This window comes from Maniola hyperantus, chromosome 11 (genome assembly GCF_902806685.2).
Source record: "Maniola hyperantus chromosome 11, iAphHyp1.2, whole genome shotgun sequence".
NCBI lineage: Eukaryota > Metazoa > Arthropoda > Insecta > Lepidoptera > Nymphalidae > Maniola > Maniola hyperantus.
The window spans coordinates 6,172,684-6,198,652 of record NC_048546.1 but is presented as its reverse complement, the minus strand read 5'-3'; the positions used below and the strand labels follow the sequence as shown (position 1 = coordinate 6,198,652).

The 25,969-nt window shown below is 37.0% G+C and overlaps 1 protein-coding gene and 1 long non-coding RNA gene across 3 annotated transcripts in view; both read right to left on the bottom strand.

The window, feature by feature from the left end:
• The window catches only part of jeb (jelly belly), a 109,962-nt gene that overhangs the window by 71,084 nt on the left and 12,909 nt on the right, over positions 1-25,969 (bottom strand). The gene's annotated exons all lie outside the window — the stretch shown is intronic.
• Positions 17,000-18,100, bottom strand: LOC138402964 (uncharacterized). Of its 2 annotated transcripts, XR_011237277.1 has the most exons (3): positions 17,754-18,098; positions 17,352-17,645; positions 17,000-17,165 (listed from the first exon to the last, which is right to left on the bottom strand). It is a non-coding gene; the product is annotated as an uncharacterized lncRNA (long non-coding RNA). The 2 variants fall into 2 exon arrangements; XR_011237276.1 differs by having other exon boundaries at positions 17,352-18,100.

The following is a 25,969-nucleotide window of genomic DNA, read 5'->3' as shown; positions in this document are numbered from 1 at the left end:
TGAAAGTGTATAAATTTGTTAGTGATTCTCTCAAATTGATATAGTTTTAGGTTTAATTATGTAGTTTGATTTTAATTTAGTTTGTAACGATGGGGCTGGCATATAGATTATCTGTAAAAGCCCCTTACAAAATAACAGATTAAAAAAAAAAAAAAAAAAAGGGCCAAAACCTGTAGCGTGCTATCGGCAAGGCTATATTTATAATCGGGTGGTGCGGTGGGCCGTTGACGTCATCGCACGGGTGGAGCGGGCGAGCCGAGCGGTCGCGGCGCGCCCTCTGATACGCACTTGCAAATTCGCACCTCCATGAATGGAGGAATCGAATTATCCCCAGACCGACTTCAGTGTACGCGACCTGGGCTGAACCCTAGAATATCTGCGCGCACACGTTCTTATCGAACTTCAGTCTAGTGCTATTGAACTGCTACGACAGGACATGAATATAATGCAAGCGACCGTTTTCCGAATGTTAGATCGTAAACAATTCCGTCACGCTTCCGATGTCAACGCCGAAACCTTTGAAAGTAATAATGGCAGTAATTTCTGAAAAATATTTTGTGATAGCTCCGTAGCTGTTCGTGGAACTGCGTAGGTTTCCAATTATAAGAATTCTTATTTTTTCCTTGAGTAAGCTCGTAAAGTTTTGTTTAGTAATTTCAGGAATTCGTAGCTTACTATTTAAGCTTTAATGGCTTCATTTTTAGAAATAGAAATAAAAAGAATTTTATTCAAAAATGCTTTTACAAGTGCTTTTGAATCGTCAAAAAAATCTACCACTGCTGGTTCAGAGAAGCCCCTCCTAACGAGAAGAACCAGCTACTGGTTCAGAAAAGCTCTTTCTGACGAGAAGAACCACCTAGAAATTCGGCGGTATGAGTTCAAGGCCTTATGCCATGAAAAAGTTCCAATTCCTATATCATCAAAGACGTTGAATGGCACTATAATCATCTATTGTCACCCAAAACACCCATGTTTGCAAAATTTAGCCGTCATCGAGTTACAATTTCGACGGAAACAACATACTCAATCACTACCCGTATCATAAATGCGCTAGTGTGTTTATTTATTGGTTTGTCCTCGATTACGTTGCAACTGTGCAACGGATCGACGTAACTTTTTGCATGCATATTATATGTAGTTAAAATAGTTTATAAAGATTTGGATTGTGACGTAGGTTTTATAATGAAAACCAATGAGTTTCCACGGGATTTTTAATAATCTAAATCCACGCAGACTAAGTCGCGGTTATCAACTAGTTTATAAACAAAAAGCTTCTAATACTGACGTTGGCTAAATAATGAGCTAATTCATGCGTTTGATCGATTCTGAGAGTGCTGTTTAATATTAGCTACGTAATTAAGTGCCTTGATTAACATATAAAAAGCTTTTGTTTAATAATGAAGGTAAAACATAATTCTTTAGTATTTTCATATACTTTATGAAATATTTCGTTAATATTTACAAGGTTAAAAATGGCAAATTAATGAAAACGGATACTATTTAAATATTTTATTAAATACTTCGACGTTGAATCGGGGTAGATAAACCTTTCAATTCTTTTTTACGCAGCAAAAGGAAAAAGGGATATTTATTGGGAACATAAATAATTTTGTTTGTGGTTTGAATGTAAAATACTTGTACGTCGATTTATTTTTTACAGCGAGTGCAAAGTGAGAAGTGGAGAATGTTATTTTTCTCTACGTTTGTCGTTTAGTCATATACATCCGAATTAAAAATAAGTCATGATTAAAAAAAATCAAGAAACAATTGCCCTGCAAAAAATTTAACCCAAAAAGTGAAAATTTTCACATTTGAAAATGGCGCCATACAGCCGGCATATTGAATTCATTTTTCAAAAAAATTAATAATAACTTAGGATGATGTGGATTAGGATTCTAAAGGTACCCACATACATCCAAAGCTGTTCAGGTATTTAGCAGTGATAGTGGAATAAGTGAGTTATTCCCTCACCCATACATACATTCACATATTATGTAAAATATGTAAAATTTATAGGCATGCTATCACTGATCTTGCACCTGCAGTGGATAAAATCAATTTGTAGGCATGCTATCACTGACCTTGCACCTGCAGTGGATGAAATCAATTTGTAGGCATGCTATCACTGACCTTGCACCTGCAGTGGATGAAATCAATTTGTAGGCATGCTATCACTGACCTTGCACCTGCAGTGGATGAAATCAATTTGAATCTTGCTCAAATAAAGACTCACAGGTCTTTTAGTAAATTCTACGAATTTCAGGCTATGGTAATAGGTAGCAGACAATTTCGCTTTGGTGCTGGTGGTGCTGATTTAAAAAATCTCCTTGTAATATCTTATGATGATGTGTGTACCAAACTACCGACGACCGACTGTACTACCGACTGTACACTAACCGAAAAAACAAAAAATCTTGGGGTGATATTTGACGGCCGTTTATCGTTTTCAAGTCACATTGATGAAGTGAGTAGGGCCGCATACACTACTCTCTTCACTCCTTGAAACGTTTGCAGAATTACAGAATATTAATAATGTTACTGATAAAAGAATTAAATTTAAACAGAATATTTTCAGTAAATACCGCCTCCGTAAAGGTTCATTGTAATACCCTCGTCCGCAGGGCCCATGGTCATGTTAACTAAAAAACTCTTTGCTAATAAATAACAAGAATCTTTTTTATAAAGTTCAAATTCCACGGTCATGATTGTGTCCGTGTCCATATTGTTTTTATAAAGTAAATTTTATAGCATTAAATTTACTCATTTTCAACCTCCCTGGCGTAGCGGTCCTGTGATCTTATAAGTGGAAGGACCGGTTCAACTTCCGACAGGGAGAATTTGGGAATCACCACCCCTATTATAAAATGTGAAAGACTTACTTTCCAGCTACGCCGTGACACAGCAATGAATATAGTTAGGAAATTTAAATGAAAGTTAAGTGACACGTGTAAGTGACTGACATTCGTTTCAACCAAGTGGAGCAATGATATCCAAAAAATAACTGCTAGCATTGATTAGGCCAAAGCCTGAAGAAAACGTTGGTGTTAGCTTAAGAGTAGCACTGGCAGACTTCCCACTAGGTGGACAGATGACATCAAAAGAGTTGCAGGGACGGGCTGGATTCAGGCGGTGTAAGACTGTGGCTTTCAGGAGTACCTACAAGACAGCAGTGGATGTCTGTCGGTTGACGACGACGAGACAACGACCTTAAAGAGGCCTACGTACAACAATGGATCCATAATGGTAGGTAGATGTATGATCCTCTGCAAGTTTTGCTTAACGAAAGGGTTAAGACTTCATATTAGTCATCATTAATAGCCTGTATAGATAGATCCTTTACTCTTTTTTGTGTCTTGGTAAAGCTTGAATTAGAAAAACCATTTATCGCAAACCAACATAAAACACTTCCATACACGTTTGTAACTAATTTTCGTAACCAGCTAAGAAATAAAATTAATACCTACTTCGTCTTTCCTAACCGGTTAATTCTATCCGGATTCAAGGGCATCGGGTTTGTAACAATAGTCAGTTAAGTAGGTGCCCTTGAAAATGAAAACTATTTCAAATCATAATAGAAAAATAACATATTAAAATTAATCCTCAAATTATTGTAAGATTATAAAAACCCTTTTTGAATAACCTACCTACTTAGACAAGTTACTAAAATCTACCAAATGGAAATTTATGTTTTATCACTGTCTTGTAACATAGAGTCGTGTGAAGCTAACAAGGGTAGACTTGATACGAGCAAGGTCTGAGATTTCCAGAGTATAACTAATAAACTTCACGAATGTGTTGTAATGTTATGTGTCTCCAAGGAGAAAATATCGCGAGTAACAAGGAATCCCGAGTCACGTTCATAAACCGCAGTGTACCGTTACGGGCTGTTTCAGTTCAGGTAGCATAAATATATTTTTTCTGTATAGAATAGGATATAATATATAAAAAAACAAAACCGAAATTAGTGAGGTGAGTTGTAACTTGTAACTGTCACTATCTTCAGCCTGTGGAAGTTCACTGCTGCCTTCTGCAGCACCACCACACCTGGTTCTCATCATCATCATCATCATCATCATCACATCATCATCATCATCATCACGTGCCCTCAAACGAAGTTTGGATTTCTACTCATGTGGTTCAACGGACATCATACGAAAAGCTTCTCTATATAAAGCCGCCTCTTTTAACTGTGGGTAACTAAGCCCTGTCCACCCAAAACCATTATCGTCCAACCATTTGCGTCTTTGGTAACGGAGCCCTTTTGCCTTCACTTGTTCATTCCAACACTATTCTTAGTAATGGGAAATGGGCTCCTCCCTGTAAATGTTTAAAGAAAGCGAGTTTCCACCGCATAATGGAGGACATGAGTCCTCTTTATTTGTGGTGATCTACGTGATCTTAAGCACTTTCCTGTAGATCCACATTTCGAAAGGTTGCAGGCGTTTAGTTACTTTCTTTTTGCGAACCCAAGTTTCTGAAGCATTTTGCAAAATAGCATTTTGCAAGGCAGCATGTAATTTGGTGCTTTTGAGGGACTTGGACATCTTTTTAAACATGATTTTAGCTTGACTAGCATTATATCTTGTTCTCAGCCTTCATCAAGCTACCAACAAATCTCTTTATATCGTCAGTCCACCAAGCTGGAGGGCATCGCAACCCACACTACCTTTACTTGTGCGCGGTCTCCACTATAGGACTTTTCGGCAACAACTGTCATAGATTTTGCGACAAGCATGGTCTGCCCACTGCCCTGTCACCTTGCACATGGTTTGGGCTGTCTCTGTGACCTTGGTTCTCATGCGGATCTCATGTTGTAGGTTTTTTTTAAATTCAGATACAAGTTAGCCCTTGACTGCAATCTCACCTGGTGGTAAGTGATGTTGCGGTCTAAGATGAAAGCGGGCTAACCTGGAAGGGATATGGCAGTTTTTTTTATTAAGCCCCTGCCTCCTTTGGTTTCTACACGGCATCGTACCGGAACGCTTAATCGCTTGGCGGCACGGCTTTGCCGGTAGGAACATACCTATTAGGTATAATATCATATACTTTATGATTTACTCTTTGCCCACTTGTCATTCTCTTCAAAGATCGGCATCAGGTATTTTAATTACATATTTTCAAACGAAAAACGAGTTTTTGAAATAAATAGGCAAGTCGGTACCTCCTTTGTCGTGTCGTAACTAGGAATACCCTACATCATAGAAATATTAAGTAGGTACTGTAACATCGAAAGTGTGTGTACCTATGGTCATAGTTCACTCTGGTATAGTGTAATGGATCGAGTTCTTCAATTTAAAAGTACGAGTAATGTTGACTTATTTTAAGACCAACCATCTTGAACGAATATGCTGCTGTAACGACCCTATGCGGGTAATCTACGAGTATATCTACGTGATCTGCATCAACAGTTAGTTGGCAATGAGAATGTTTGAATGTGTGAGTTACTGTACCAAATAATATGTTTTAAAATATAATATAGGGAAAAATATAGAAACCGATACAGTACTTCTCAATATAACTTAGATTTGTCTTGACAGGTACTACAGACCTCTAGGTCTGTAGTACCTGTCAAGACAATGATATCCATGATCTAATATGATGGAGCCGAGGGGGAGGTCATAGGAACTTTTCAAGTGCCCATTATAACTCCGTCGTGTTTGGGCTCGTTGGATTGGTCTTAACATATTCGTTTTACTTAAATTGACGATATTTTTATACTTCAAGTACCGTAGAAGTATACTTCTAACCGGTAATAAGACCGGCCAAAGGTTAGTAAACGAAAATGCAAGTAGTTAGGTAGGTAGGTTAGTAAGATGCGTGTAAGGTATATGCGTGTTTGGAGTACACGAAATCGGCATGTGCCGTGTCACCGGGGCTATTCACTTGATGTGAACTTCAATTCAATTACACCTATCACGCAAGCCGATCTTTAACCGATCCATGGTGAAAACGTTACCATTATCCCCGACTTTTATATCTAATTTTCTATATGTATTTTATTATTACACACCCAAACATTTACCTAAGTAGTTTTAGAAGCACTACTTACTAAATGAAATGGACTAACGCCGAGTTTGTTACCAGGTTTCTTGTCGATTCATTACTAACTTTAACGCTTCTTAGTAACTTTCATAGTATGGTTTTTTTCGATTAAACTTCTATCGCAAAATTATATAGAAACACATAAAGTTAAATTTTATAGAGCAGCAAACCTCATCTTAATCATACAAAACACAAAAAATGTTTCTACCTCTTTGAAACCAATTGATTGCAGTCAATGGCTAACTTGTATCTGAATAAAAAAAAACAAAAGCGATGATCTCCATAATTGATATGAGAGATGATACCTACTGTCAGAGTGAACTGTGCCAGACACTTTGTTTTTTGTGCAGACCCTTCTTCCATACTCGTGAGTAACAGAAATAAAACAGATTGCTGAATTGTTTTAAAGACGAGCAAAATATTTTATTCATCATGTATCTTTAGTAAATTAATTCGTATTTAAATTATACTGCGTAAATATACCTACCTATTGTATATGCGTATTCCGTACATGATATATAATAGGTAAAATAATATAATAATATATGTAGGTATGTTTGTGATCGAGAACATTTTGTTAAAAAGCAATTTCCTGTTTTTGAATCTGTTCCTTACGCGAATTTAATGAAGAAAAATTTGCTCTTCATGTTTCAACCATAACATTTAAACTTCTGACTATGTTTGCTTCCACGAGTCTAAAGTTGAGGTAGGTATAGCATAGCATTCATGAATATTTAACAGAAATCTAAATATATAAAAGAAAAGGTGACTGACTGACTGACTGACTGACTGATCTATCGACGCACAGCTCAAACTACTGGATGGATCGGGCTGAAATTTGACATGCAGATAGCTATTATGACGTACGCAACCGCTAAGAAAGGATTTTTGAAAATTCAACCCCTGAGGGGATGAAATAGGGGTTTGAAATTTGTGTAGTCCACGCGGACGAAGTCGCGAGCATAAGCTAGTGAAGCGCATATTGTTATAAGAACGTTTCTTGATAGCATTTTTGAGATAGGAATTTAGCGAGCTTAGAGTCATCTTGGGGTCCCAAACGTGACTAGTTCTGTTGCACACAAATCTATAAACTAAATTAAAATGACAGGCATAGAGTTATGATACTATGATGAAACATGAAACCTAGGTTTGATAGGTTGAAATGACAACGACGAGGTATTTGTTACATTTTTATGAAGTATAAAATTACGGACTGTACTATGTAGGTCTAAGTGTGCGACAGGTCGAGATGGCAGTCGGGGTGGGGACGGCCCGCACACCTGCACAGCCCCCGCGCTAACCCGGTGCGGGATAGCGCGGGTGACGTTCGGGTGTGCGGTGCGTCCCCCTGCCTCATACCCCGATTGGCATCTCAAACTGTCGCGTACTATACCTACTCGCATTTTATGTTTTACAAGTTTTATTATTATATGTGTGTAGAATGATGTTTCTAATGTTGTTTTGCTTATTCAAGAGATGACACAATACGTATATAACGGTGCTGGATGTAGGGACAGAATGATACTATTAACGATGAAATACAATATGTCGCAACTCGCAACGTTGCGAATGTTAATGTTATGAGATCCTCTGCCAGAGCCTCCATTGTGCTTGCAACCCACTTGGCTCAGAGCTATTTTTGATGCATAGTCTTAAGAGCATATTGCAAACCAATTGTACGCCACGTACACACATTACGTCTTATTCCAACATTCACCTGAAAACAAGGTTGTGATTTATATAGCGCACCTACTGTTTGACCATAGATTAATTATTGGTCTCGCTCATGTGTTTGACTTTGCTTAAACTTTATTTAGATTAGACAGCAAACAGTTAAAACGAAACAGAGTTATAGCTCTGTCATAAATCTGCCTCGTTTTAACTCAAGTAAAGTCTGAGCAAAGTCAAAGTATGCTCTATGATAGGGCAAGCTTAGTTTTGTATGCATTTTCGTGTGAAATTCAATCATGCAAACACATACTTTCAAAACTCTTATTTAGTGGTTATAGTAGTAAGTATTAGAAGTTGAAGGATCGAGGTCGTTCTTACCCATTTCGTTCGTTCATATTTCGTACGAAAAGGCATGATAAGTGAGCGTGCCCTCAGCCTTAGGTTACGTTTTAGGTGTTAGTTAGACTTGCGGCTTCCACTGGTTTCGCAAGGATGGGCTCGTCTTTTCTATATACGTGAACATAATATTATATTATTACAGATTTAATGCTGTGAAAACTGCCCTGGAATCTACTAAGTTAGAACATACCATTTTCGATCTGTAATTTTTATGTTCAATTCTTTTGATTCGTTTCATTCGTAGACGGAGTAAAAAATCTAGACAAAGGAATGTTTACTTTCTCATTCACACTAAAAAGAGAGCACAGATAAAGTTACTAATGTGATAAACAGAGACGCAGCTAACCTATTTTTTGTCCCTTATCGTGTAACCGATTTTTTTCAAGGAATACAACTTTAGTTGCAAAACAAACTTTGAGAATTCGTGGCATCATTGTATTTCTCATTCGTTATTTACTTGTCGTGTTATTCATCGTTAGGTCGGGCTATCGCTATCTCAGTCGCGGTGACACATTACTTTAGTCTAGCTTTTTTATTCAGTCTACGGTTTTATTACAATAAAAAAAAAATGCATAAAAAAATGTATCTATCAATGTATTCAAAAATAAAGTTTGTCTGGAACATAAGAGTGAATTCACAAGTAAATGCGATTTGCGACCATGTTCTATAATATTTAGAAGTAAAATATGTAGCTTAAAACACACGAAGGAAAAAAACTTTATTGTAACTAATAAATATACATAAAAATACAGACAAGAATCTAATATATAAAACAAAAAGGTGACTGACTGACTGACTGAGCTATCAACGCACAGCTCAAACAACTGGACGGGTATTATGACGTAAACATCCGCTAAGAAAGGATTTTTTAAATTTAACCCCTAAATAGGGTGCAAAATAGAGGTTCGAAATTTGTGTAGTCCACGCGGACGAAGTAACTACCTACAAATAACTAGGGCTAGGGCTACCCGAAGGGTTCCAACGGGACGCTATTACTAAGCCCCCACTGTCCCGGTCTGTTAGTCAGCGGGCTGTACCTATCTCATGAACCATAGTAGGTAGGGAGCTGATATTTTCGCAGAGTATGTATTTTTATTGCAGCCATAACAAAAAAATGATAAAAACAACATGGACACAATGCAAATTGAAAACATTTAAAAAGTACATAGTGGTGTATTTTGTACAATGGTACCGAACCCTTTGTGTGCTAATCAGACTTGCACTTGGGCCGATTAAAATAAAATGATTAAGCAAACGCCAAAATTTTCGAAGTAGTTAAGTTCTTAGCGTGGCGGGCAAATATTATGTAAAAAGAAGTCGGTTAATAAAGTAAAAATAGCTACATATGTGAGTGGCGGCAGCCGCCGTGTCTGCGGGTGGCGACGAGCTCAGAGTAGAGGCGTAGAGCGTCGTAGCGGCGTAGACACTGTGCCGCTAACCTAATTGGCGACAATTCTACGGATAATGCTAATTTTATGGCAGGCCATTTTTTAAATATTACCCTAGGTAAGCACTCTTTTGTTACTCACTGCATATTAAATTATATTATGGCGTAATTCGCTATACCGATTCTCATTTCAATTGTAGGTTAGGTATTTTTGAAGCGAAAACTTCTTAAGGCAATCGATTGCAATTGTTAAGCAACGTTGACCTAAGTTGACTGGATAGGTGACCGACTTTGGAGATCCGAATTTAGCATTTTCGTTGTCTTCGTGCCTCGGAGTCAAGCGTCGATTCCAGTTATTATCGTTAACATCTGATAATACTGTAAAAACCTAGGAGTGGAAATCTCGTTTCTGTCGAGTTGTATGTGGAAGGATAATGGTAGGAGTTTTCTTGGGATAGTGATATATATATATATATCACTATCCCAAGAAAACTCCTACCATTATGTGATTAATGCAACAGGGTTACGACCCCCAATGAAAAACACGATGCATAAAAATCTGTATATTCCGGCAAATTGCTATTGCGCTGGAACCATGTCTCATTAACATCGAAAATACGTTATTTTGACGTCAGCCGAAATAAAAATATACCATCACCTCGAAACTTCAGTCAAGTGCTGATGTCACTAAAACGGCGGTCACGCGTATTAGCAATTTGCGGGACTTATACCAGCAGAGGCGCCACCAATGCCTAGATGGACGAGGTCGATATGGCTGGCAAAGGACAATATTGTGACATTTCAATTTATATCGAGTTAAACTTTGACATTTCGATTGTTTGCACAGCATGATTTAGAATTTGGTTATAAATACCGAGACAACCTACAGAGCATACCTACTAGCGTCGACCCCACCGCGCCACCTGCGTCGCTTTGTGGCCGTCTCTACGCACTGCATCCGATCCGAATCTTTGACTTTACTGCTAGAGATAAACGAGACAGAGTTATGTGTCTTTGTCTCGTTTTGACTCTAGTAAAATAAAAAAAAAATAAAGTGTGTGTCGATGATGATAATGAGGGTTTGCGCAATAGATCCGATTTTCATTTTCCGAAGCTGTAAAATGAAATTCAGATCTAGTGCGCTACACCTTATACAATCCAGACTACGATTATTTCAGATCATGAATTCTCGGATTTGGATCGGATGCAGTGCGTAAAGAGACTATATAACTTTCTAACGCTTTCTTTGTACGGCGGATAAGGCGCACTTTACATTACCAGTGTTTGCACACACAAATCTATTTTTACTTGCTGCCTATATAAACATAATACCTACTGTATAAGTAATATTAGCATTAAAATTTATACAAATTTATACTGAAATCGAATCAGCTATTACTAACTATAAGGGCCTGTACCCGTAGTACAAGATTTTACGTCTCACCAAACGAAACCAAATTCGAGAGTCGAAATACTTCCGCGTTACACTAAAATGGACCTAAACAGCCTTGAATTGAAGTCAAATATTCAATGCCACTGATTTGAATTTCGCAATGTTTCCGCTTGGAGCGCTGGCTGTAGAAGTGTAGACAAACTTGAGCTTTAAAACAAGGCACTTAAGATCCAGTGTACTGTAACGCGGAAGTATTTCGACTCTCGAATTTGGTTTGGTTTGGTGAGACGTAAAATCTTGTACTACGGGTACTGTTACACAATGTCCAAATCAAGTTCATAATACTCAACTAAAAAATAAAATATTAGGTGGATAAATCTGTCTAATAAAATTCCGATTTTTTTCAATTTCACAACTCAAGTGCCTGCCAGGTATCTATTGTACCTACAGTTTATCCGAAGGTCGAGGTACGTTCCTACTTAGGCAGTTTCGAAATAAGGCACACTTGTCAAATTTAAAATAAAAATAAAAATGGCGAGCCAACGAGCAGGCGGGTCACCTGATGTTAAGTGATTACCCATGAACATTTGCAGTTTCAGATGAACCACCAATCAATTTCTCTCCTTTCAGTAATTTGTTGGGCCGCTCCTTGAATACCCCCTGGATTTAATCTAATGGAAACACCGCCGCAGGCCGTTGATTCCACAATTTGCACGTGCGTGGAAATTAGGGAAATCCTAATTTTAAAATATTTATTTACGTGTAAATACACACATTACATGTTTAAAAAAGCTTAAATTTTTTGCTTTCTTCTTGATAATATTCTATGAAAGAAAATACGATAAGCTTACAACTTATCGTTAAGTGACCGTGATGTCATGCTATTTTGGCGATTTTGACATGATTGATTTCAAAATTCAGACTTGTGATTTCGTAGTGATTTATCTTTTGTACCCTTAAGTGTAAAGTGGCTTTATAAGCTGTTTATTGTAAACTAGCTGACCCGGCGAACTTCGTACCGCTATAGTCAGTCGATTTTTTTTCAGGTAATTTTTTTAATTTTTCTTTCCGTAAGAACCATCCTCGTACTTCAAGGAGGCTATTAGTGCTAGAAATCTGTAATTTGGCATGGCATTAATATTAATCACGTCGACAAAGTGGTGAAATAAAATTGTGATAAATATATTTTTTAGGGTAGCTCCCCTACATGTAAAGTGGGGATGATTTTTTTTTTTTCTCGTCTGCCCCATAGTGTTGGGTATCGTTGAATAGGTCTTTTAAAAATACTGTGGGGGTTGAAACATCATTTTTCGATTTCTAGATCCATTTGTAAAATATGATGTTTTAAAGTGCTAATTTTTATTAGGGTCAAGTGTCCCCCGCCTGTATCAGCCAAATGGTAGTATATAGGAACATGAAAAAAAAATCCACAGCAGTAGTATATGTAATCAATTTTAAAGAAAAACTATCATGGCTAAGTAGGATTGACATGTTAAGGAGTCATATCTGTTTTTCGAGGTTAATGGTGACTACGGAACCCTACAATGCGCGTGGCCCGCCACGCACTTGGCCGGTATTTTTCCTTTTGAGGTACGGAACCTTAAAAATTGTGAAAATAGGTTTTTAATGGAGTTATCGCGTAACACGGACTTAAAAATAATTTCTGCTTTTGAAATGGTGTTTTTCTGAGATGAAAGTTTGTTCTCTGGTTCGGACGGTACCGGTTTAATAAAGTTTGACATAAAATAGCCCAGGTATGGCGATCACTTGATGTTAAGGTCAATACTCCAAACGCAGTTCAGTTGTTCGCTCAAAATAGAACGAGAAATTCGTAGGTATTCAGAAATAACGTATCAGGTCACAGATGAACCTTTTGCATATCTAATCAGCTGAAACGTGACGTGTTTTAGATCACATCTCTATGTAAGGAAACATTATGATAAAAATACAGGTACTTAGAGCATTCCAATCTGGCGTTTACAGCTATCTCTATGTTTACAGCAAAAAAGAAAAAAACATTGAATACTTGACATTAGGCAGTGGTCCGACCGCCGGCGAGAAAACGACTAACTATTATCGATTTTCTCTCTCAAGAAACGCACAATAAATGTACCTGCCGTGTAAACGAAAGATGCATATATCATAAGTTCCTCTCTGACTGTTCACACTGCCGGCGACGACTCGCTTTACTAGTTTTGTCGCTGAGCGACGAGCTGTCAAAAATAAACTCAAAAATAAAGAGTGATAGAAATAATATTTTGACGCTCTGTGCCGCGACGTGCAGTGACGCGCAGCGCAGCTTAGGTGCGTACAGACCTTTATGATGATTTACTACTGCATATTTTATCCAACAGCAACTCTATATTTATACTTCCATACTATTAATATTATAAATGCGAAAGTGTGTCTGTTTGTCTGTCCGTCCGTCAGTCTGTCTGTCTGCCTGCTAGCTTTTCACGGCCCATCCGTTTCCAGAAAGGAAATTTGGCATAGAGTTTTGGTATAGAGAAAATAAAAGAGTTCCCACGAGATTAAAAAAACGTAATTCCACGCAGATAAAGTCGCGGGCCTAGTTTGTTAATATTTATATGTACTTGATGAAAGGAGCCGTCCATTGACTAAAAAGATTTCTCATCATTAACTAAAAAGATTGCGTGTACGATGGTGGAAGGATGTTCGCAAGCGTGCTGCTCGCAGCTGCTGGATTTAAGCGCCGCACGAGCGTGTTGTGTGGAAAACCTTGCACGAGATCAAAATCTACGAGTAGCTGTGGAGTGTGGACGTCTATTGGTTGTGATGACGACCAAAACGACTATCACAGCTGTCGGAGATACTACAATCTAGTTTTAAAATTACACGGGGCTTAAAAATTTGTATGTAAATTCTTGAGACCGTGTAACTCTGAAACTGAATATTTTAACGGAAATGTGGAAACCCCAGACGCAGATTTTAGTTCCTAAAACGTATTTACAAAATTTCATTGGGTTTTGATTGGTAAGTATTGAAATAAGAGCCAAACTACGTTTACGAGTGCACTACGAACCAACGGCTCTTAAGACTTTACCCAGAAAAATTCTGTTCTTAGTAGCTCTTTCTTTGCTTTAGCACCAAAATTAAAAAGTGATGTTTGTCGTAGTTTGAAACGGGCTTGTCGTTCATTCGGTCTGGCGCGGCGGCGCGGCGCGCGGCGGGCGCTGTTTGTGTAACGTAAAAACCACAAATCAAGCGGAACTGTTCACGGTTTAACGATTCTAGACTGGCTTTAACACGAGCGCTCATAGCTTTAGTGTCGGCTCTATATCGCGTAAGATAAAACACGCCACGAAGATATTACTTTTATGTTCATGCTTTTATTTTTCATAAGCTCGTATCCAGGTACTATTCAGTAATGATTGAAGAGCGGCGATAGCCCAGTGCCGAAGACGTCGGTCTCTTATTCAATTCAATTTTCAAAGGTTTTCATTTTTTCTTTCTTTCTTTTCGGGACATAACATTTTTTCTATTCGGGAGGCCGGGGTTTCCGTCCTAGGTAAATTAATTCGTTTGATATAATGCATTTGATTATTTGAGTTGGTTATACCGATGATTATATTATGGTGATTATATTATGTAGCAGGTAATAGGATTATTTATATTGCAGGTATTTACAAGTAGCGTAGTATCTAGATGCCTCATAGGTAGGTAGGTATAATTTGTGGAATTCAGTAAATATGAATCAGCTTTGTCACGCAACTGGACCCGTTGGTTTCTTTGAACAGTAAGGTAATGAATCCCTAGTTAATATAGCGAGTATATATTTTGAATTCCTTGAAAATCCATACTAATAATAATTAATACTACAAATGCGAAAGTGCATATTCTGTCTGCCTGTCCGCTTGCTTTTTATGGCCCATCCGCTTAACCGATTTTGACGAAATTCGGTACAGAGGGAGCTTGCATCCCGTGGACGGATAAAGGCTACTTTTTGTCACAGAAAATCAAATAATTCTCACGAGATTTAAAAAACCTAAACCAACGTGGACGAAGTTACAGCTATCTTATACTTATTCAATATGGCGGGGCTTCATTAGCGATATTCGCCGTAGCCCGCCAATCGTCGCATCGCGGTGTATGTCGGGCGCAGACGATTGCACATCGCGGCACTGTCGGTAACGGGCGCGCATCATAGGGTTTCGTCGCGACAACATGCGTTTGCGTGGCTACACTGCGTAGATGTAGACAAGAACATCACCTTTATCTGTAGACGATGTTTTTGGCGCGACTACGCAACACGAATATTCGCCCGCTAATGAAGCCCCACCAGCACGGCTAGCATGGGCCGAAGATAAAAATTATATCCCCCGATTTTATCCACTGCACAGGAGATAACATTAACTTCTCCACCCCTCAGAGCACGGCAACAGGGGAGAGGAGAAGTTTATCCCCGTTTGACATTTCACGGGGACTCGGGGGACTATTTATCCACCGTCTATAGCATGGGGTCAAATAAAAGAAGATAAACTGTCCTCTTTTGACATTTGAGAGGGATAATTTTATCATCGAGATTAGAGGTGGGTATAAGCTCATAGAACTTTAACTCAATTATTAAAAGATCAAAAAACATGTCTCGCGCTTTTTTTATTAGTTTGAAATAGAGAATTTAGAACGAAAATAACATGAGCACGTAATTAGTGATGGAAGTAATCCCTTTGAATTTCCCGACGCTGAGTTCCAACACTTGTTTCGGATGGACAAATATTATGTGCTGTACTTGTGCGAGCAGCTTAATGAAGCACTAAAGCCGATTAATTCGATGGATGGATTCATAAAAGTAAGTACCTAAGTACTTACCTATTACCTAAAACCATCTTGTGCAAACGAATAGGTACCTACTTAGGTAGGTAGTAGGTACCTACAAATAGGTCCTACATGCGGCTATTATCTATTTATTCTACGTCCTCACATCTATAAGACTCTTGGCAGATGGTAGTTACCAGTGAGATACAAGTCAAGGTCATGGGATGACTATTGCCCGCGACTTCATCTGTGTGGATTTAGGTTTTGAAAATCCTGTGAGAACTATTTGATTTTCCAGAATAAAAAGTAGCCGGTGTCCATCCTCGGGATGTAAGCTAACTCTGTAGGTACTAAATTTCATCTAAATCGGTTAGACTGTTGGGCTGTGAAAAGCTAGCAGACAGACAGGCAGACACACTTTCGCATTTATAATATTAGTATGGATTTTTGGAAATATAAAATAACACAATGACTCATTATAATAAAATCATTTATTTGAACAAAATAGGCAGGAGTCTAATTTAACAAAACAATTCTTAAATTAAAATACACACCTATATCATAGTTAAATACATAATGATACACAAACACAATAACACTTTACAAATTATAATGGTTCATCATAAGTGTTTTGTAAGAGTAAATATGTTAGCCTATTATACTTTATAGACCATTTCAGTATATCCTCTTACTCTTAATTTATTATTATTGAAAATCATTAATGTATAAATTGTATATTTCAGAATTCCAATGGAACAACCAAAGGACAGACTAGAAAATGTAACAAATAAAGAAATCTCACATATCTATGGATCAAACCAGACTGCTAACTGTTGCCCGACAATAAAAGGGAAAAAGAGATGGAATAATAAATACATATTTGCATTAAAATATATTTCTTTAAGTACCTATTACCTAAAACCACCTTGTGCAAACCCATCCTTATATCTACTACTACTACTAGGGTTCTGTAGGGTACCAATGGGACCCTATTACAGTCTCAGCTCTCCATCTGTCTGTCTCCTGAAACGTAACAGGTTAAAGTTGCAATTTTGTACTTATTTCTATTGCTGCTATAACAAAAAATAAGTTTCTTCAAAAAATAATTTTGCTTTAAGTACTCTTTCTGTGTGATTGAGTAACAAACACAAACTCTTAGGCATAATATTAGGAATACCAATTAAAACAATGCTTATTTGGATGTACACAAATCTCTGATGTTAACTTAACAGATCTAAAAGTAGTGCTATTATCCTTAAGAAAAGGAAGTAACAAGTTTAATGTTCAATCAAACCACACTGCCATAGAATAACTTCCTATATTCATAACTATTTACAAATTACAAAAATGTACATATCCTCTACTTACTTTTTATTTATTTATTGGCATTTATAGGAAAACCACTCGGGGCTATTGGTTTTATAAAGTACCCACTGTGTACAAAGTGGGTTAAACGACAGTCTCACCATAGTCCACCACCGACACTTCAAAGATTTCCTGCCATAAGATAAAAAACATTGGCTTGACATGCTTATAAAGAAATTAGGTTAGTTTAATAGCTCAAACCATACCAGCTTAACCAATTTTAAGTGATATTGAACTCTTCTCAGTGCAGTGTGCTGAACTGTTAGTTTTATCATCATCTCAAACAGTAATGAAAATATTTTATGTTGATAAGCTTACCTATTCCAATAGGTAGGTACCTAAAGTTATTTTGAGTTTGTTATACAAGACACACATTTAATAGAACTAAATTAATACACGCATCTCTCTGGCTGGCCCATTATGGAGTCTTCAGGTCCAATTCCTGTTGAGCATTTATGCCCAACAGTGATAATTAATATTGAACACTTATGTGCTCATATATGTGACCAACGGCACTATTGAGACATTTCCCGGTGGTCCTACATCCCGAGCTGCCTCATCATACTTGTCAGTCAGTGGCCAGTGCCCTTCTTCAAGTACATATTTCCATGTCTGCAAATAAAACAACAATTTATGCATTTCTTTGTCGCTAACAATATCAATATATTATCACTTCAATTTTGTGTACTGACTAACACAAATTGTCTTTGTGATACTTACTGTGATAGCTAGGAATTTCAACTATTCGATTATTTTTTAATTTGGATAATTCAAAAGTGGAGTTAGGTTAGGTAAACACAAACAATAACAATACTTACGAGCATAATCTTCTGTGAATGTTTTTTAAACTATTTTACGGCTCCGGCTTCTAGCTCTTTTAAAATAAAAAGCAGCCACAGACGAGTTACGAGTAACGAAAACGAGCAAAATCAAAAGCACAGATAAAAAATAATAACACTTTGACATTAGCCGAGGACTAGTCTTTCCCCGCCTTATCACCGGGGATAATTATATCCAACCCTGTGCCCATGCTCGGAGAGTGGAAATAACTATCGGAGGGGATAAAATTTTTATCCTTTCCTCGGGGAGAAAATTTCCCGGCCCATGCTAGGCCTGCAGTACAGAGATAGCTTATATCTCGGAGACGGGTATAGTATAGACTATTTTTTATCCCGGAAAATCAAAGAGTTCCCACGAGATTTTTTAGAAACCTAAATCCACGGGGTTTCGCGGTCATCATAATATAATATGTTAACTAGAAAATTAGAAATGGGTCTATACAAAAATAAATGCCTCTTCCATAGATGTGGGTTCCACCATTCTAAAAGGAATCTGAATGTATCATTAATTTAATGTGTATTGACATTAGCATGGAAATATGACCTTCATAAATGAAGTTCGTGAAATATAGAGCTATAGCTAAAAGCTATAGAGCTATAACCGTTGACCATGCCAACATTACAATGGCCTTAACCTGAAAAAGTTCGCAAAATAGTAGAAATTCTGGAGAAGTTAATGTTATTGTTTGTAAAATTGTTTCCATTTATTCTCTTTGTATTTATTGTAACTTGGTTTCCGTAAAAATATACAGCATTAAAAGGAAAAAGTGTTGGGTTAGCTACAGTTGGATTTGAATAAAACTGTTTTATTTATATTTATTCCTAACAATGAACAATAATAAAAACAAGTGTTAAAATTGAAAAAAATAAAAACTACTGCCATGCTATATTGAGTTTTATCAAAATAAAATATGTCAGCGTCACTCGGGATTGTGTAAGGATTCTATCGATACTCCATACATTTGGATCTGTTGAGTTCATTTATAAGTTATGGTGGAATAAAGAACTTCACATACTACATGAACGCTAAATCAAAATCAGAATCAAAAATCAAAATCTATTTATCAGTTGAAATAGATGTATATGTAAGGTAAAAACCTAACATTGCTTTTTCTGGGCAGCGATAAAAGTGGAAAATGAAGCACATATCTCTGGGATTTCTAGCTCTACCGGTGATCCTTGGCAGTGATAGAGTTTTTAAAAGAAGAAGATAAGGGTATTTAACCCTTTTTGAAAAATATCTTAAATTGATCCTAAACTCAAAAGTGATAATAAAATATGATTAAAAAACATTCAATCGATAAGTGCAATAAAAATGCATTTAAATTGTGCATTCCCACTTGTACCGCGAAAACGCTACCTACCCGCTATCTTTTTAGATTCATGAGCTGTAATAACGTCACATGATTGGTAAGCAACGGTGTTAGAATATAAAATTAATAAACACAGAAAAAACTTTTTTGCAAAGAGCACCTACTCATCATGGTTAGTCTTTGTTCGTAAGGGTAAAATTAGTACATAATTTAATAATGGTTATTACGCTTTTAATAATGTAATAAAGTAAATATAATAACATTATCTAGATGAAGAAGAATAAACTCATTTAATTAATTTTACGAGGCACACCAGACCTTGGAGATTCAAAGGCCGAACTAAATTATAAGGTGGGCGGTTAGATTATATTCTTCCAGTAGACACCTATTTTATATTCTGAAAGGATATATTATTTAGGTACTTCGAATATAATATCGTATCAACCCATGAAACTTTTTTAATAATTCAGCTCATATCTATAGGTACCTACTACCTATATCTGATTTCAACATTTTTGTCTGTGTATGTGTTGACCTGTGAGTTTTTCGTTTCGAAAAAATTAAAGACCCTCGCTTTTTATAAACAGGGTTGTTAACTTGAAGACGTCACCTGCTCTTAGTACCTACCATATAAAAATGAATAAAAACAGAATAATTAATTTAGTAAGAATAAGTTTATAAAATATTCTTAAGTGATACTTTAAGAATATCGTCTATCATAAGTTACTTAACGTAAGATCTTATCAAAAGGTCTGTAGGTACCATTTCAAGCAGCAGTTTGCCAAAATTGGTTTAGAACTAAATTTCAAATAGGTACGCCGTACGACCTGTTTTTTCTAAAACTATCGCATTGAAGTATAGGTAGTGTCCTTATCAACCTATGAATATTTCAATGAAATTACCTCTAATTATGGCATGGAGTCAATGCAAAAAATCTTACGAGACAGCGTGCCTCATCTGGTGACAAATGGGTTGTTAATTTTTTACGCAAAGGATCAGCCAAGCTGTTCAGTGCTGAAATGCAGCCAGTTTATCTTTCTTCAATATTAACGTTTATTTAAATGTAGCGTAGAATTAAACGAACGTTTACATCGACATAAAATAACTATGTTAGTAGGTAAAGACCAAACTTACTAAGGTCCTATTAATTTCAGAATAGGTAGGGTTTATATCTTACTAAGTTTTAAGCTTCCCACGCAAACGTTGTTAATTAGGATTAAATTCTCAGTTGTTTTAATTATTTGACAATGAATACCTACGCTGTATGTGAGCGAAAACATTGCTTCAAGTGTAGAAATAATTCTTGTTCATGTGAATGAGTGGAATCATCATAAGTATAGAGGATTTTAAAAAGATATCCGTACCAAGTAGGTACTAATATTATAAATGCAAAAGTGTGTTTGTTTGTAGATAAGTCCGGTAATCACGCCGCAATGGAGCAACCAAGCAACGGATTAACCCGCGTGGTGGGGATTTCAAAAATTCCGGCCTTAAGTAAGTCTACTTACATTGTGAAGGAAAATTTCAACTTTGTGTCTCCAAGGCTTCGGACTGGGCGTGGATGAGTCAATCAGTGGATGAGTCAGGAATGTCTTTTTATTGTATGAATAACGATTAGTAATTCAAACTAATATCACGACGATAAAGGCAATGGTGAACTGAAATCCGGCCCGGTAAATAGTTTAGCTGCTGTCCCACCCTGTCTTCGTAGCAGGCACTTAGAAAGGGAAGGTAAAAATAAAATTAGTCATACTTCTTTCAAAAATATATTTAGATTTGTTTATAATTAAAAGAAAAACTATTTCAGACAATACTTTGCACATTATGTCTGAGATTATATAAAAATGTGGTTGTTATCCACTTGCAGGAGTAGCTCAGGAATTATCTACTTCAAGTGGTTATCGGAGAGTTCTTATTACAAGCTGAGACGATCCAGCGATATCGAGATAAGGAAAACATTAGATTGTTTGCAAGCTTGCAACCGCACTCACATTAGAGCAAGCGTGCAGGATATTGTAGATAGGGATTGCAATCCCGCAAAATGGGATCCGGCATTCCCGCGGGATCCCGCTCCACTTATTAATCTGCTGGATCCCGCACCTTCATAACGCGGATCCGCGGATCCCGCAAATTTAAATTTACCGCTAAAACATTCGTGAAGTTTTGCGTAAGAAAGCGAGTGGCTCGAGCACGACGTTGCCGTTTCACACAGTGGCGGGGGCTGGCGGGCGGCTTCGTTTCACATAGACTCACCGACCACCGTGCGCTTTGCGCGTGGTTTTGTATGTGACAGACAGAGTGTTTTCGTATTCACTGTCCGGCGTTTAACGTATTAATGTATTCTATTTATTTTTGTTTTGTGCTATTTTATATGCTGATTATGCCCGTAAATGGGAATATGATGTCGTAATGTGGCGTGAACATTTGCTTACAAGTAGGTACACATTAAATACATACTTGCAAGTAACGAATAAATGAATCATGTCCAAGTCCAATGAAACTGAGAATCCCGAGAAAGGGAATAAAGGCGACGACAATAAACTTGGTAAAGGTCTGTGGTAATACGTACATAATGTAAGACATGTTAAATTAATAATACTTGATTTTTTAAACCAAAACCTGTAGTTTCAATTTGATTTTATAACATAATATTAAATAAGATAAAGTATTAATTTTTCGATCTTAATAGCCCTATAAGATCAAAAAATTAATACTTTATCTTACATACAAACGGGGCAAAAAGGTGAATAATTTCAAATATGCGGGATCCCGCGGATCCCGCGCGGGATTGATCAATCCCGCATATCAATCCCGCGGGATTGAGTGAGCTGCGGGATTGCAATCCCTAATTGTAGACTGGAAGTTACATAACGAGCTATTATCTAACAGGATATATTTGTGATTTCATCATCGTTTAAATTTAGTAATTTTCCATTGGCTCTTTTTTTACCATTAGTACGTAAAAACTCAAACTACAGTAAATCCTGAGATTTTCCGGTAAAATCCAACATTTACCAAAAGTTCGAGCTACTTAATCATTCAATACATTTGTGATAATCAATCATTTCGGATTTTTAGTAGCATTTACTAAGTAAATCACAAATCACTGAATAATGAGTAAATCTCAGAGGCACAATAAAGTCCGAATCTAAATATATAAAAGGAAAAGGTGACTGACTGACTGTTGACTGAATGACTGATCTATCAACGCACAGCTCAAACTACTTGACAGATCGGGCTGTAATTTAGCACGCAGATAGCGATTATGACGTAGGCATCCGCTAAGAAAGGATTTTTGAAAATTCAACCCCTAAGGGGGTGAAATAGGGGTTTGAAATTTGTGAAGTCCACGCGAACGAAGTTGCGAGCATAAGCTAGTAATAATTAAAATTAGTCCGATTTGGCGTTTACCCGTGTACACGGTGTACACCTATTGGTTTACCTAAAGCTCGCTCTCTTACTCGCTTGTTAGATTTAACTAAAATTTGGCTCACTGTTTTTTAAGGGCTACGCTAGAAGGCAAGAAGGCACGCTCCGTCCTCCCTTAGTTCAGTTTTAGCTACTCGACCTTCGTTTCGCTACGGATATCGCCGACTCGCTTCATTCGCCGTCAGTGATATGATACCCTACTGTTATAAGTCAATGTTCGCCATGAATATCGCTGTTCGCCACTCTTTGCTCCACTCGGTCTCGTAGGCTCGCTTCATTTAGCTTCCCTTTCCGAGCTTTTCGTACTTTAGGGCTGGTAGGACTGACATAACTGCATGAAGACGGTATGATCAGATCATTCTAGTTTAATTATTATTCTGACTTTACGTGTTTCTGAGTTAAAACTTGATGATTTACTCAGTAAGTACTTGTAAAAGTTTGAAATTAACCTTTATCATCATAGAACAGTTCCGACTTCTATGATTAACAAAGTGAATCTTGAGTTTTCCTGGAATACTTCGTGTAGTTCAAACTTTTAAATTAACAGATACATTCATCATCATCATGACGATCAACCCAACACTGAGCCCACTACTGAGACGGATCTCCTCTCAGAGTTGATGGGCTTAGGCCACAGCCTCCCATGCTGGCTCTATGCGGCAGATTTCACTCATCTTTGAAAACATCATGGAGAACTCTTATGCATTAGATAAAATGATATTTAATTGCTTAAAACGCATCTAACTCCGAAAAGTAAGAGGTGCTATACATTGGTAACTGGCTAGATAGGTGACCTTTCAGTAAACTGTGAAACGGAGAATTAATATAAGCATACATTTTTAATCAGAGGTGGTCAATATTTGAATATCGACAACAACGTTAAAGTTATGCTTTGGAATTTGGATACAAAGGATGACCTTTGGTAGCCGTTGTAGCACTATCTGAAACCATTATTATTCCATTACCCGTTTCATAGATTTTGCACCCAAGTTGTGTTCATTATTTTATTATCTGCGTTCAAAGTTTAGTTAGTTACCTACATCTTGAGTTACAGTGTTCAGAGAGAGATCGTTTACATCAGTATCGTTTCGTTATGACCTTTGAAATATATGTACCTTCATTATAGTTATAAAAATATCGTACCAACTTGTATCTATTTTTTTCATCCAAAATGTTTCTTCTAATAAAATACTCGTATACCTACAGCATTAATATTATGAAATGAAGAATAATGTGGAATAATAATGATAATGTCTACACAAATTCAAATTATATCATAATAATATTATGGTTTCGAGAAACAAAAATGAATTACCTACACACATTCGTAGAAATGATTAGGTACGCAGTAAAATGTAGGAACATTGTAGCGCTTATTATACCTACTCGCTGTCATATTTTAACACGCGTAACATGGGGTCGGGACTTGATACAGCTACTGACCATTGTTCACAAGGGACAAGTTTGTTATGAAACTATTAGGAACTGTATTATAATATTTATACTCAAAACCCAACTTTATTCACTTTGTTATTAGATGGAAAGAAATGGTAGGGAGAAAATACATTTTTTCCATTCAACTTTACGCTAAAAATTTGGGCAGCGCATTTTTACAAAGTTCTGCTATTCATGTGTCTCCGCTTCGGACGAAGTTGCGGGTATCAGCTAGTATTCCATAAATTCCTGCCAACTTGGCATTCACAAGCACAATATCTAGTGGAATTTGAACTTACTAATTGTTGTATTCCAGTTCACCACTTTTCCATTGAGCTTTTGGCGCTTCATTACTCCTGTCATTCGGATAAAAGAACAATATTTAAAGTAGGTAGGTATGGCCGACGCTTTTTCGTTGAACAGTGAACAGAGTCTCGATAACTGAATTCGGGGAAAACGAAAAAGTAACTATATTTAAAGTGTTTGAAGAATATTAACTGTAGTAAATAGTCTTCGAAGAATGACTCACTCAAGATGAAAATAATACCTATATCTATATGATCTATACTTTAATGTTTAGGTAGTATCAATCAATGACATGATGAAGAGTAAGAGCTAGCGTGCACTGCAATTTTCCTTACGTTTCTTCCCCACAAAATCTGTGAACTACAATAGAAGTAATTAATGAATTTCGCATCCGATTTAAATTTAAAAATTTAAAGCATAGATAATAAAGATATAGGTATTATTTTTCATCTTTAGTGGTGGTAGTATTCAGCGCCATCTATGAAAATTTTCTTGAACGTTGCCTGGAAACCTCCTCATTATTAATCGACATAGTATTGTATAAAACGGGTACATACCACGATTAATTTGGCGATTTTCAATTGCCGATATTCCGACTCAGTTGTAGGAGTCGTGGTAACATGTGGCTGCCTGCAGTCACATGGCGAGGTGTTTTATTTTTCTGGTCACACTTTACTTGGTTGTAACGTCAGCCAAACTCAAGAAAAAAAAAGAGCAACCGCCGAGTTTCTTGCTGGTTCTTCTCGGTAGGAACGGCATTCCGAACCAGTGGTAAATTAAACCTGACTATTCATAAGCACTTTTAAAAAGTTTACATGAATAAAAAAACATTCTATTCTATTCTATTCTAAAATACTTCGTGAAACTGCAACCGACGAAAGCTTGATTGAACTCATTGACCATCAGAATCAAAATTAGCGCCATCTATGAAAATTTTCTCGAACGTTGCCTCGAAACCTCCTCCTCATTCTAGGTGTACTTACACGTATTTATTATTTCTATGAAAATAGCTCTTCTATATGTACCTACCATTAATTTACTTCAACGCTTCCGAGCTTACGTCTTGTAGCCATTGGGTGGGGCACTTTTCGACGTCTGATGTGCTCGTATGACGTATTTTGTGGTTTAACTCAATGATGGTGATTGTTAAAATCGTATATTTTATTCAAAATCATTCGTCGACAAAGGATAAGAGCATCAGTACCCTTATTATAAACTAGATGATGCCCGCGACTTCGTCCGCTTGGATCTAGGTTTTAAAAATTCCGCGGGAATTCTTTAATTTTCCGGGATCAAAAGTAGCCTTTGTCCTACCGCGGGATGCAAACTATCTCTGTGCCAAATTTCATCAAAATTTCACTTCGCGGAAAAGGGATTCATTATACGTAATTCACATTTAAAGCGACTTTATCTGCGTGCAGCTTCTCATTCCCGCCTATTGTGCCGCCTGATATGAATGAAATACTAATGAACCTCTTTTAGAATCCCGTCACACTGAGTATATTATCAGTTACTAGCTGATGCCCGCGACTTCGTCCACGTGGATTTACATTTTTCAAAACCCCGCGGGAACTTTTTGATTTTCCGGGATAAAAAGTAGCCTATGGATTAATCC